The sequence below is a fragment of the Podarcis raffonei genome, chromosome 12 (genome assembly GCF_027172205.1).
Source record: "Podarcis raffonei isolate rPodRaf1 chromosome 12, rPodRaf1.pri, whole genome shotgun sequence".
NCBI lineage: Eukaryota > Metazoa > Chordata > Lepidosauria > Squamata > Lacertidae > Podarcis > Podarcis raffonei.
This window is the reverse complement of record NC_070613.1, coordinates 43,259,577-43,274,560: the sequence shown is the minus strand read 5'-3', so window position 1 is coordinate 43,274,560 and position 14,984 is coordinate 43,259,577. Positions and strand designations below refer to the sequence as shown.

At 43.8% G+C, this 14,984-nt stretch overlaps 1 protein-coding gene across 8 annotated transcripts in view; it reads right to left on the bottom strand.

The window, feature by feature from the left end:
- RBMS3 (RNA binding motif single stranded interacting protein 3) overlaps positions 1-14,984 on the bottom strand; it is a 752,431-nt gene that overhangs the window by 306,303 nt on the left and 431,144 nt on the right. The gene's annotated exons all lie outside the window — the stretch shown is intronic.

The window sequence follows — 14,984 nt, the reverse complement described above, 5'->3', positions numbered from 1 at the left end:
AGACCGGATCTTTCAAGTAGCCTGGGCCCAATCCAACTTGCGATAAGCCTTTGCAAAGAGCTTAATTTGAACAACTGAGCTCTAGCAATTGGGGTGGGAGGGGGTCACCCCTTAATTTGCTTCCTTCACTGGCAGCACAAACCTTGGTAGCGTTCCATAAACTGGGGAAAATTCAAGCAAGGTATATTATGTATTTTCTCAGGGCAGAGTGGAATCCACCTACCATCTCTTAAATTTTGGATGGCTAAGAGTGTCTGTTATCAGCTTACTTTGGTACAGCAGCGGCATTCCTATGTAGGAAGAGGAGATCTTGCCTTGGTCATGCATACATGTGTTTAAGCTTTGAGGCTGAGTCGCTTTTGTTGGATTACTATTGCTTGCAATGGGTTATTTTGTATTTGGAGTGTTTTCTTATTTATTGCAAGCCACCAAGAGATTGACAGGCTGTAGGGTGGCACACACAAATGTTGAACCTAAATAAATGCATGCACTTGTTCCAACCATCCTAGAAAACTGCAATAATCCTATAACTGTGCTCCTTCTTCTTCCCCTATTTTTATTTTTAAGTAAAGAAGAAACCTCACTTGTTTTGTTAAAGTGCCCACACTTGCATATTGCACTTGCTGGAGAGGCACTGTGCTTTCAATGCTCTTGAAACTGGAAGAACAATCCAACAGCAACACGATATCCCATTCTTCAACCGCCCTTAGCTAAAACCTTGCCCTACTGAGGTCAATAGTGAAATTCACAATTATTTCAGCTGATGGTAGCATTCCATCACTGGTGCTTTGCTCATTATTTGACTGTTTACTTGCTATCTTCTTCCTGTGAATGAAGACAGATGGATACTGTCTTTCAAAACAATAACTCAAGATACTGTTGTGTTATGGTTTGGGGTGCATTTTCTTTTTAAATTGCCATTAGCGGCAAAACTATTAGCAGAGCTTGTGCTTCAAGTAGGTCTCACTGTTGCAGCAGAATTATGTTTTCAGATAAGGCTGATAACTACAAAGCTTCTGTTTGAGGGAAGGATAAAAATGAAGGTTTGCCTTGGGAGGCAAGGTTCTTTCTCTAGCTGTTTCCTCATTCAAAATTCAGAACAGATTAAACACATTCTAGATTCTCTTTCATTTTAGTCTGCTGGTTCACTTTACAATGCAATATTTGGATGACTTGTTTCCACCCACTGGTCCACTAACCACAAATGGGACCCCGAGCCACAGCTGTTCTGCCTCACTTCTGTTATCCTCTTACACACCTTCTGGCAGATATGAATGGCATCTAAAATTGACCGTGTCATCTTGAAACACAAACTAAGATTATGCTGGCGTGGCCAGGATGTCTATTAATGCTTTGTTTTTAGTTAATTACCCACTGAGAAAAAAACAAAACATTTCCCTTTATCATTAAGACAAAAATAGCTCCACAATCATAACTGAAAGTCGGAAAACAGTGGGAAGCAAAAAGATTATTACTTCTCTGCCTGTTGGCATAGCAAAAAGTGTAGACTTAATTTCATTGATGAGCATTCTGGAGAGCCTATTGTGAGTAACACAAGCTGTTATAGTGGATTGTTGCAAGGGCTTTCAAACTTTATTGATCTGGGGCTGAAAAAGCAAAAGAAGCTATCAAGCACCCAATACAACAACAATGCATGAATTGCTTCCAGGTCAAAAATTGTGGGGGTCTGTTATATTTTGGGCATATTCAAATTCAGGTGGACATCTAAGCTTAGCATGCAACAGAGTGGGGGAAAACCAAGAGTTAACTAAAGCAGTCACTGTTAAAATGTCAGCTCTTGTGTGAAGTACCAGCAATTTCCTATGAGTAACAAATTTAACACAGCAAAGACTAGTTCGGCTGGAAAATGTGTTGTTGTTGGTTTTTTTTAAAGGGCTGTCAATTAAACCTGATTAACATCTGAATTTGTTTCCCCAACCATGTATATAATATTGTGGGGATGTGACTATCATATCAGGAGCACTCTCTAACCTATCTCATGCACTAGACTAGAACATTTTGAGGTTTTTATAGGTCTGAAAAGGCTGCTAAACCCAGAAGTGCATTTATTAAGAAGAAGAACATAGTACAGGAAATAGGCTCCAAAAAGTTATGTTTCAGGGAGGAAAAAAAAAGTGAAGAGCCTGGGGAACTAATTAGGATGAAGCTGCCTCTCCCCAAGATTTGACCTTAAACCCTGGGAGAAAACTATACACGACTTATGACAGAATACAATTTAAATGAAATCAAGGATCTCATTTGCCACCAGTTATTCTTGCACCATATTTGAAGCAACATTTGACCATTATTTTAAAAGGGGGCAGAGTCTTCCTTCATATATATATATATATATATATATATATATATATATATGCCAATTTTCAGAGGTGCTCCTGTAACTGTAAGGGTGGTCTTGGTGACATGTACAAATGTACACAATGTGAAGACACCAACTTAATTAACCCAACAAAGGGATTCAAGTCTCCCATTCGCCAAGTCCCCAGTTTGGTGCCAAGACCCGATTGGCATGCAGAAGACCTTCAGGCAACCACGAAAGATGTCAAAAGTACAAGCACAAAGGAAAACAATCTACCTGCTTATTGCCGCTCCTGTATTTGCTCTCTAATTCTCCTAAATAAAGCTGCAACAGATAAAGCTGCAACAGTGTTGGAGACAAGCTGACCAGACTTTGCCTTTAAAGATTCGTTCAGTGGGCCAAGTTCCAAAGGCTGATGAAGTTAATGGGACACAGCTGCCCTGCTCCAAAGCTCACACTGGCACTTGTGTAAAAATCCGAAGGGGCACAGTTAATTTGCACAACTGGGGGCACATGGTTCTGACAGCAACGGGCACACAAGTGGACCCTGCTGGGAGTACAAGACTCCTGACGGCTTCGCTCACAAGGGTCACAGGAACATGCAAGCCCACTCACCACGGCAAGGTGATGATCCAGCGAGTGATCTCTCAAGGCAAATCTTATTAAAAAGTGTAGTAATAAACACTGACAACTGGGAAACACTGGCCTGCGAGCGCTCCAACTGGAGAACAGCCTTTACCAAAGGTGACATGGGTTTTGAAGATGCTCAAACTCAGGACGCAAGGGCGAAACGTGCTAAGAGGAAGGCACACTTGGCAAACCCTCACCGTGATCAACTCCTGTCCAGAAACCTATGTCCCCACTGTGGAAGGAGGTGTGGATCCAGAATTTGCCTCCACAGTCACTTACGGACTCACTGTTGAAACCATGTTTATGGAAGACAATCTTACTCGGCTACGAGTGATCACCAAAGAAAGAATACAATTTGATAGAACTCCTGGTCAAGGTTGCCGGACAACACCTATTTTTGATATTCTTGTCCTATAATGGGTTAACCCTAAATCAAGGTGGCCCCATACAAGTGCAGAAATGAACACAAAGTTCTGAAATTGGTGGTGCTGCGGACATGATCCGATATACTGTGCTATTTTATACCTAGAAGCATCTTCTCGTGCTGTAAGCACATAATCTGTTTTATCAAAAGACCTTCAAGAGAACTGTAAGGTCACCTGCCAATCCAAACAGTTTTCTGCTAAATCTGATATTTTACCTTGCCAAGCCCTCTTCAAATCAGGAAAAGTGCCTTTAAGTACCTATTGCCCTGGGAAGCAAGTCAATACTATTATCTCAGGATTACATTTAAAATGTTATAATTGTTTAAGGCACAGCAGGGAAAAATAAACTTACTGGAATTTATCTGCAGTGATAGTTGAAACAAAAACTGAAGGAGATAAGTGTCAGAGACTACTGACAAATTCTAGCACATATTAAATGCCTACCGTTCTACAGACATAGGTCCTATAGTCAAGCTAGGCTACCAAACAGTATAGAGTAATTGCTAATTATTACCAGCTATATATATATAATTATTTTTAAAGGGAGTTTCTAGGGTTTTTTTAATGTCACCAGTAACGATACTAAAAAATTTTAAGGTAATAGGCAAAAGAAAATAATTAGGAGGACAGGATTACCATCACACCCACCAGACATTTTGGTGGCTAAACCGTACAACTTTTTTTTAAAGCTTCAAAATCCAAAGTTTTGCAAATTATTTACTTTCTGCGAGGTCCTTTCTACTCCAAAGGGAGCTCTGATCCCCTGCCCAATGTGGTGAGCTTAGAGTCATTAAATAGGTATGAACCCATTTGGTTCAAATTTTCCCACTGACAAAACTGTCAGTTGGGAGAAACATAAATAAAGTAGCACGTTTATTTCAATTTTTTGCTATACCCAATAAATAAAATTTATTAGTGAAAGAGGTTTCGGCACAACTTAGCCACTTTCTCCACCAGTTTTATTATTTCACATGGACCTGTTCCATATTGCTATACTCATCCAAGTCCCTCAACATTAAGAACAGGAAAACATTATGGCGGTTCTTCATATGTTGACATATAATCATCACCCACCTTGAAATGTAAGGCCCTAATTTAAGAATGGTGATGTTACTGAAGTTCCATGACGCAAAGTCTATGAAAAAATCCCAGGTTACCTGGGAATATTTCAGCATGAGGCTCATAATTAGTGGCAGCTAAAGACCATCTTAGACACCATCTTAAAAAGCAGAGACATCACCTTGCCAACAAAGGTCCATATAGTTAAAACTATGGTTTTCCCAGTAGTGATGTATGGAAGTGAGAGCTGGACCATAAAGAAAGCTGATCGCCGAAAAATTGATGCTTTTGAATTATGGTGCTGGAGGAGACTCTTGAGAGTCCCATGGACTGCAAGAACATCAAACCTATCCATTCTTAAGGAAATCAGCCCTGAGTGCTCACTGGAAGGACAGATCCTGAAGCTGAGGCTCCAATACTTTGGCCACCTCATGAGAAGAGAAGACTCCCTGGAAAAGACCCTGATGTTGTGAAAGATGGAGGGCACAAGGAGAAGGGGACGACAGAGGATGAGATGGCTGGACAGTGTTCTCAAAGCTACCAGCATGAGTTTGACCAAACTGCAGGAGGCAGTGGAAGACAGGAGTGCCTGGCGTGCTCTGGTCCATGGGGTCATGAAGAGTCGGACATGACTAAACGACTAAACAACAACAAAAAGACCACCAAACCCTGGTGCATTTTTAGTCCCTTTTCAGTCCGAGTGACCACAGAGTTTGCTCTGGAGCTGGGAAGAAGAGGCTCTCTAATCTAAAAATGGGCTGGTGTTTCTGCTGATCTCCTCCACTGGTCTGGCCCCAGTGGGCTCAAATATGAGTGAAGTATTACTAAAAAAAAAAAATCCTTCCAGTAGCACCTTACTGGAAGTATTACTGTCCCTTTTGCCACATTCTTCTGATACCTTGAGGCCACATGGACTTGTGCAGAACTTGGGGATTCATCATTGCATTGCATTCAACAACATGGCCTTGTTCTGATACAAGCCTTGAGCTCACATGAAAGGTAACTTGGACAAAACTTAACACTGGGGACCTCCTGCACCCCTACCCCATGTTATCATGGAACCACAGAATTAGAAATACAGTGGTACCTCTGGTTACGAACTTAATTCGTTCCAGAAGTCCGTTCTTAACCTGAAACTGTTCTTAACCTGAGGTACCACTTTAGCTAATGGGGCCTCTCGCTGCCACCGCACAATTTCTGTTCTCATCCTGAAGCAAAGTTCTTAACCCAAGGTACTATTTCTGGGCTAGCAGAGTCTGTAACCTGAAGCGTCTGTAACCCAAGGTACCACTGTATGTTACTTATGATTAGTAAAACTAAGAGCACCAGGCTGTTTGGGGGATAAAACAAGGAGGAGCAGAACCATGAGCACCACCTGGAACTTATTGAAGGAAAGGTGGAATGTGAATGCAAAAACAAGTAAATAAATATCAATCTGAAGTTTTGTGCATGTGAGGGGAAATGGTACCTGACAGCAGCTAAATTATTAGGAATGGGAGATAACTGGCTTCTTAAAAGAACTGCTGTTTCTGGGAAACTTTCTGGAATCCATGCAAGGCCCATCTGTTCACACTGTGAAGAGGGGAAGAGCATGCTGGGTCTGTTTTATGTGCTATTCTGAAATGTGTTTTGGGGGGCTATATGCTCTTTTTAGTAATATTTGCTTTTTTAAAAAGTTAATTTATTCTGTTTTGCTCTTTTATTTATTTGTACTCACAGCTTGCACCTTTCACCTAACACCCAGGACAGGAAACAAATATCACAATCCAAAGAAGTACAATATACACTAAAAGCATAAAATCAAATCAAAACAACAACAACAGAACAAGAAAACTCCAAACCAGAATTGCAGTGCATAGCCATGCAGAGAATCTGGGTAAAGAGGCGTATCTTGACTAACTGTCAAAGAGAATAAAGTCATGATTGAAAAATCCACTACAGAAGGGAGGTCTTTCCACAAGCTGGGAGCTACCACAGAGAAGGCCCTGTCCACTGCCCCCCAAACCACACAGTGGTGGCAGCGGCAGCAGCAGCAGGGCCTCCCCTGCAAATCTTAATATCTGGATACATGGACATGGGAGGAGGAACTGCTTCAGATATTTGAGGACCCCAGTCATTTAGGGCTTTAAAATGTCAATATTAATACCTTGAATTGAACTTGGTAGTGAATTGGCAGTGATGCTGCTGGTGGCTATCTCTGGCTACACACACACACAACACACACACACACACACACACACACACACACACACACACACGAGACACTAGTCTTGAAAGATTTGCACTGGGCACCAGTTCACAACCAATTAGATGAGATAGGCCTTTAGTCTGAGATTCAATACACACATGCCTTTGGTTTGGAGCTCGAGAAAGAAAGCTACATGTGTATGAGAAGGAAAAAAGAAATTATCTTCTTCACTTCTCAGTAAGAACCCCCTCCCTCCCCACACGTGTAATTAAGGAAAACCAAGGTATGGGATGGAGGTGGTGCTGTGGGTAAAACCTCAGCGCCTAGGACTTGCCGATCGCATGGTCGTTCGGTCCCAGCTCCTGCCCACCTAGCAGTTCGAAAGCACCCTTAAGTGCAGGTAGATAAATTGGTACCGCTTTCTAGCGGGAAGGTAAATGGCGTTTCCGTGTGCTGCGTTGGTGCAGGCTTGCCAGAGCAGCTTCGTCACGCTGGCACGTGACCCGGAAGTGTCCTCGGACAGCGCTGGCCCCCGGCCTCTTAAGCGAGATGGGCGCGCAACCCCAGAGTCGGACACGACTGGCCCATACGGGCAGGGATAGCTTTACCTTTACGGTATGCAGTGGCATATTATTCCTGAACCTAACATCCAGTCTGGGCCCTGAGCACACATCACTCAGTCCGCCTTGGGTTGCTTTCCTCCTCTTACGGTTGTTTTTCCTTTATTTCTAAAAGATGTTTTGTACTTCTGCAAACCTTGAGGTTGTCTTGTGTGTAGGTGGTGCCTCTTTGGCTATAAAAGGAAGGAAAGCACCAGGTGCCTATCAGAATGGTGGCACTTAGGACCCTATATTATTCTTCCATGTCACGTCCATTCCAGTTCCTAAGCAGATGTACAGGGCTATTCAGAGTTCTTGATTAAACCAGGAAATCAAACTGGCATGCACACAGTTATAAAGAGCCCGCAAGGCCAGATGCAGAGGGCAGTAATTCATGCTCTGAGAAATGGGCTTGTATACTTTGGCAGATGAACATTGCCATGAAGTATGGAAACAGTGTACTGAAACTTCCACTACTCAATCCCTCTGAACACTTAGCTATATCAGAAAGGTGGGGGGGTGTTGAGGATTATATGAGAATTTCCGCCCAATTTCCTTCCCAACAGGTGGGCGGGGTTTGCGACACTGAGCGGGCTTACCTGCTTGGGTGCCTCCCACCTGCTTTAGGGTGGCCTCATCCCGCCCCCGGCCTGGGAGGACAATGGATGTATGGCTGGGGGTGGGGTGAGGGCCAAGGGAAAAGAGGCTGACCCCTTTGGCCAAACCTCACTCTGTTTCCTCCTCTTCCAGGTTCAGGATGTGTTCCTGTGAGCAGCCAGGTTGAGGTAAGTAATTTTGGTTTCTTTTGTTGGCTGGGTGCTTCGCCAGGCCCAAGAGGGCGGCGTGTGCCCCAGCTACAGGCTGTTTACCAGCATTTTTGTTGTTTTCAGCAGCGGTGGCACTTGGGAGGGAGCGCAAGGCCCCTCCGTTGCTGCCATTCACCGTGGAGCGCTTTGCCGGGCCCGAGAAGGCAGCGTGCACCCTGGCTTTAGGCCGTATGGTGGCCTTTTCTTTTTGGTGATGGCGGCGCTGGGGAGGGGACACGTGGTCCATTAAAGGGTTGATTGCAGGAGTCCCTGGCCCTAGAGCAGCGGCATGTAGGTCAAACTCCCGGCCAAGGTAAAGTGGGAGGGCAAGCTGTGTAAATTCGTGCTTTACAGTCCCCTCCTACTGCACCTCATTGCCCTGCACATCCTCAATCCCAGTCGGGCTGAGAGGGTTACATGCCAAGGCCAAGGCCAAGTTTCCCATATTCTTAAGTTGAATCAAGTTGTGGCCAATTTGAACCCATACTTTGGTCTCTCGTCTCATGCTTTTGGGGGAGGGTAGCCTTCACGGACGGGGTTCAGCGCATGTGCTCGCAAACCTTGCAGCCCCACTATGCCTTTAAGATACATGTTTGTTGTCGTTAAATTCTTCAGTTCGCCTTCCCTGGCCATTCAAATTAGCAAAGAAAAGAAATATGCAAATCATTAACCAGGGAGGCAACAAAAAAAAACCTACTTCCCAACTTTACATCTTACTGAGCATCTTTTAATGTTTGTATCTGATTGTATCATGTATCTGTTTTTCATTCTTCCCCATATGCAGTTCCGTTCCTTGCTTTATTCAATGATTTTGGGCCATTCCACGGTGACAGCTCTTGTTTTGTTTTATGCAGTCCTATTAGAGAACGCTCGCTTGCTGTTGTTATGCGTCAATTAGTATGCACGCCACCCAAGGAAGAACAGTCTCAAACGAGAGGCTTCATCAAGAGGCGTCCCCAGTGAACCCTTTCGCAGCAAGTGAAGATATTTCCTGAGGTCTGATGGCTCAATTCACAATTCTGTGTATGTGTGTGTGTTTTAAAATAAAGACTGTGGCAATTATCTATGCAACCCTGTGCATATTTAGTTGAAAATAAGTCCCACTGTGATCAATGGGGCAAACTTCCAGGTACGTAGGCAAAGGACTGCAGCCAGTAAATCTGGTTTCGTTGGTATACAGTTTACAGAAAATGAACTTTACATCTACACCTAACGTTTAAGCCATAAAGTCTGCTTAACAAGAGGCTGGAATCATGACACTATACAGGCAGCACACTCTGCTGTGAGCTCTGGGTTTAATATTAAACAGCAAAGCAAATGCTAATGGGTCTACTTTGCTTCTGCCTAGTTGCTGTTGCCATCACCGCCTTCTCTTCCAAGCTGGGAAACCAAACACCCAACTGCCTCCTTACAACTAGGAGGCAAAGGTGGTAGCACTAACATCCAGGTAGATGGGCAAATCCTTCACTGGGTCGTTAAAGGCACTTGTTTATAGTGTTATGAGGTGGGGGGGGGGAGGTGTAGGCTGTATGCTTGAGCCCCCTTCTAATTCCTGGATCCAGATTGGATTTAATTCCTGGAATAACCAGGCTAGCTTCCTGGTGAGGTAATGGCCCTCTAAGTATGGGCCATTAAGGTAACAAAGGAAGTGTCTCTGTGCCAGATAACAAAAGGGTGGGGGCTCCCTTCCTCAACTTTCTAGTAGTTAAAATAAATATTTTAAAAAAATTGTTTATTAGCACCTTAGAGACCAATTAAGTTTGTTCTGAGTATAAGCTTTCGTGTGCATGGTAAACCTTTTTGCAGGTAATGAGACATATGCTAAAGCTATTTTTGGTCATCTGCATACTATCACTTGCTTTTTCCTGCAGGACTAATTGCAGCTGTTGTTGTTGTTCTTTAGTCGTTTAGTCGTGTCCGACTCTTCGTGACCCCATGGACCAGAGCATGCCAGGCACTCCTGTCTTCCATTGCCTCCTGCAGTTTGGTCAAACTCATGTTCGTAGCTTCGAGAACACTGTCCAAGCATCTTGTCCTCTGTCGTCCCCTTCTCCTTGTGCCCTCAATCTTTCCCAACATCAGGGTCTTTTCCAGGGAGTCTTCTCTTCTCATGAGGTGGCCAAAGTATTGGAGCCTCAGCTTCACAGATCTGTCCTTCCAGTGAGCACTCAGGGCTGATTTCCTTAAGAATGGATAGGTTTGATCCATCCATTGCAGTCCTTAACAGTCGGAAGTAGGTTTACCATACCCATTGAGTCAATCACCCATCTCCTTCTACCTTTCAGAGAAAAACTCCACCCCACCTTCCCACTATATGTAAGGGTCTGGTGACATCTGTTTCAGTGTATCTGAAGAAGTGTGCATGCACACGAAAGCTTATACCCAGAACAAACTTAGTTGGTCTCTAAGGTGCTACTGAATTTAAATATATATATATATATTTATGCTGACTGCATCAGACCAACACGGCTACCTACCTGAATTTAGAATTTCTGGTAGTTAGAAGGGCAAAGGACAGAGCTGAGAACTATGTTAGCTAGAAGCTGGCAGCTAGTAACTGGCCGGCTGCAGGCTGGGCAACTGGGAGACAGAGCCATTGGGGAGTCTCAAATCCTCACTCAGTCATGAAGTCAATAGGGCCAGTCATCTCTCTGCCTAGACACCACAGAGTTACTGTGACAATAAAAATGGAGGGATCACATGTATGGCTTTGAGTCCCTTAGAGGGAAAGTGGGGTATAAATTTAATAAATCAAATGCATTTATTTATTTAACCATTTATTAATTTAGCCTATTCCTAACACACTTTTCAGTCTTAGAAAAGACTCTCAGGGTAGCTTCTACGTTAAAAAAAACACCAAAAATGTGTGTGTGTTTTTGGAGGAGGGGAGCCATTTTCAAAGTTACCAAAATAAAACAGATGTTCAGAGAGAATCTTTCCTGTGTGTCTATTCAGAAATTATTTCAGTGGAGCACAGAACTTCAAAGCAGAAAGCAGCCCAAAGCCAGATATGAATAACAGGAATAATAAAAACCGAATCTCGTAATAGCAGCAAAAGCAAACATCGCACTCCCACTGAAAGCACAGGAAGCAGGACACATTTCACCTGGCGCTTAAAACTTTGCAAGGTTGGTGCCAGGTGAATAGCACCAGGGGAGACTTCCATGTGTGCATAAGAAGAGCCTGCCGGATCGGGCCAATGGAGAATCGAGTCCAGCATCTGGTTCTTGCAATGGCCTGTGGGAAACCTTCAGAAAAGACCTGAGGTGGGGTTTCAACACAGCAAAGCTCTGAATACCACCACCTTCCTCACTTCCAAAGGTAGGGCAATCAGTGGTATTGTAAATTTTGAAGTGCAAGAGCTCATCTCGACAGCCTTCATAGCCATGCCCACCACGAGAATCCAGGCATTGATTCACTTATACATTGACTCACAACACACAGGAGCAGGGACGCAGCAAAGAGCAAGGCTGTAATCCTATGCACAGTTTTTCTGGGAACTACTGAACTCAGTGCTGGCTGCTTAGGTTCAACTTGTAAAACACACAGAGTTTCAACAAATATATTCCCTCCGCAGAAATGCAAAACTTTAGCTTCTCCTTAGAAATGCAAATCACGATGCAAGGAAGTGTTACTACCATTTGAGCTACGTGTGTGAAATGGGAACGCCATCAAAGAAAAGAGGTTTCCAGCCTCCACTTATTTCCCCTCATTCTTGGACTTTGCACTGCAAACAAGCTACAAAGCCCTGTTTAGGGAAGTTTTTAATGTCTGATGTTTTATCGTGTTTGTAATATTCTGTTGGGAGCTGCCCAGAGTGGCTGGGGAAACCCAGGCAGATGGGTGGGGTATAATTAATATATTATTATTATTATTATTATTATTATTATTATTATTATTATTATTATTACTACTACTACTACTACTTGTCAGAGGAAGAAGACTCTGCATTGCAGAGGGTTGAATTCTATGATACTATTAATTTCTCTTGTGTTCTGAAAAAAGACAAGTAATTTTGCACACACACACACCCAGTCTTTTCCCTTCACTGTACCAATGGGAAGCACCTCTGAGGAAGATCTGTACAGTTTAGCAGGGGAACAGGGGAACTTTTAAATATCCTCACGCTGTCAATGTTACAAGAAAGTAGAGTGAGTTCTCCCTGGAGTGTGGTTCTGCAACAGCTCCAGACAGACTGTAATAACCTTGAGAAAACCCTCATTTAACCCCCCTAGGTGAGTTGGCAATTGGATATTCGCACATGTGCTCTAGCTACTTGCTCTCCATTGAGCAAATTATCAGATATGTATATGATGGGGTCTTTTTTTGGGGGGGGGACTTCTATTCTAAAGTCTTATATGAATATAGTCTTGGAAGCAGGACTCCTCTCACATCCTCACTAGAGAATTACATCATGATAACTGAAGTAATTTGGAAAGATTTCCAGGGGGGAAAGGATGTGTGTAGGTAGTATAATGAGATCAAAAAGCGAAGATAAGACAGTGAAGCTAATGTGAAATGCTACTCTGATCAGAAATTACAAGGCTATCAAAAACCCAAGGTTCTCAAAAGCTTTTGACTACGCACAGTAACCTTTACGTCATTATCACCCACTGCTCAGTCCAACGCCAGTAAGGCTGCCTTGAAGATGCCGAAGATGCAGGTGATTCTGTTTCAAGAATATGTCGCAACTGATTTAGCATGCAGACCCGTGCCTCCAAATTGTGGGTCCAACTCAATTTAGTCTAACAAGGAGATGATGCAATTTAAGTGACCAAAAGGATTGTACAGACTTCTGTTCACTCGTCATACTTACCCCTGCCCTCTCAGATGCTGTTGGACTACAACTCCCATCATCCCTGAACGCTGGCAGCGCAGGCTGATGAGAATTTGGACTCACAGCATAGGGGGACACCATGTTTGCTGTAGCTCATCCTGCAGAGTCCACTTTACCTAACCAGGCGCCCATATTAAAAGTCCAAGCAAGAATGACATAGCTGAAGCGAGAAAGACTCCACTGGACACACATTTTTCACTTGTGTACTACCTTCCATTTTAGACATACAGTGGTACCTCTGGTTACGAACTTAATTCCTTCCAGAGGTCCAATCTTAACCTGAAACCGTTCTTAACCTGAGGTTACACTTTAGCTAATGGGGCCTCCTGCTGCCACCGCGCAATTTCTGTTCTCATCCTGAGGTAAAGTTCTTAACCTGAGGTACTACTTCAGGGGTAGCGGAGTCTGTAACCTGAAGTGTTTGTAACCCAAGGTGTTTGTAACCCGAGGTACCACTGTAATTGAAATGCAGGCCTGCATTTAAAGATTCAAGATTTGCCTGACACCCCATGTACTTTGGGCCTGAAATCCAGTGTTGGCCCAGCCTCCGTCCCCTCAGCTTGATTTAGGAGGGACCCACCTCTACAAGTTAATTCCCACTTTGGATCTGAACCACAACAACTTGTGTGAACTTCGCTCTATTCCAAGCAGACACCTATCGTGTTCCCAAACATGGCAGAAACCCTCCCTGCTACCTGCTTTTTTCCAAACGCAGAACTCGCCAAAGGATGATGAGATGGCTTCTCAACAACCTCCCAGTGGCCTGGATTGTCACACAAAAGGATTCAACACACAATGAAACAGAGAGGCATCGGAAACGCAGTCCCCATGTTGCTTGATTTAACTTCTGGAAATGATATTGTCCCTACCTCCTTATTTCAGTGAGCAATGTCAAGAAGCAGTAGCAGACCTTGTGGAGATGAAGGTGGAGCCTTGCTGCTCTCCCAGCTTCTGAACACAGCATGTGACGGGCAATTGCCAGAAGGAGAAAGGGGCACAGGAAGGACATCGGTGCCCCATCTATGCTGCTTCATGGGGCGCTACTGTCAATAACACTTGTGAGAGTCAAGGCCTCTCTGCGCGCCTGTTCCCACTGACTTAGTAAGGTAGGGTCTTGAGAAAGGGGATGGGCAAGGAAGGCCAGAGAAGAATCGAGCCCATTCCAAAGGGGACCTGAACCACAATGGCGTCAGGTTTGAAATAATTGTGGTGGAAGTGCAAAACATGTCATTCAAAGCCACCGCTACTCCTTGAAATCTGGCACCCTAACAAGTTAAGACTATAATCCACACTTGTTATTTCTGTCTGAGCAACGATTCCCAGACAGAAGATTAATGGTGGATACCGGACGTGCGAAATGAATATTTTATGGTATAAAGATGTAAACTGCGCTGCAAGAGTCAGAACTCCGGTGAAACATCTCCCCACAAAAGAGATAATGTGTTGATAAATCAATTACAAATTCCATTATTATGCTTTAGAACAGGGGTAGGATATGTGGTGGGGGGTTTTCAGGCCAAGGGCAGCTTCTCTTCATAACCAACCTTTCAAGGGAGGGTGGGAGATGAAAAAGCAGACAGAGCAACTGACATGGCTCTTGTTTCTCAGCAGTGGACCGCATTCCAGTGGTGCAATGTTTCACCTCCCTGTAGCTTTCCACACACGAATTCACCCATGCAGGCAAGCAAGAGGGAGTTCAAGGACACACGCCTACCAGGGCAAAAGCACTTGGGGATGGTGTGAAAAAGGACAAGTGAGGGGAATGGCCTGGGGTGAATTTTTAGGGCGAGACAGAGAAGCCTGGAAGGCCAAATTCAGCCCCTAGGCCCAAGTTCACCACTCCCTGCCATAAGTGTATTTTGCATATCAAGAAAAAAAAATGTAGGAATAAAAATATTATGCAGGCAACCATACTATGCCACACTGATGCACTCTGCATTCAAATTCATTTAAACGACAAAACATATTTTAAAGCATTAGCCATTAAATGAAAATAGAGCTACACAGATTCATTTTCATTCCACTACGCCACTATTTCAGAAGCGATGCAGTTGGGCCACAGTTAACATTTTCTTATAAGAACGGAGCACAAGATATCAAAAGAGAGAAAAGCAGAATGAGGA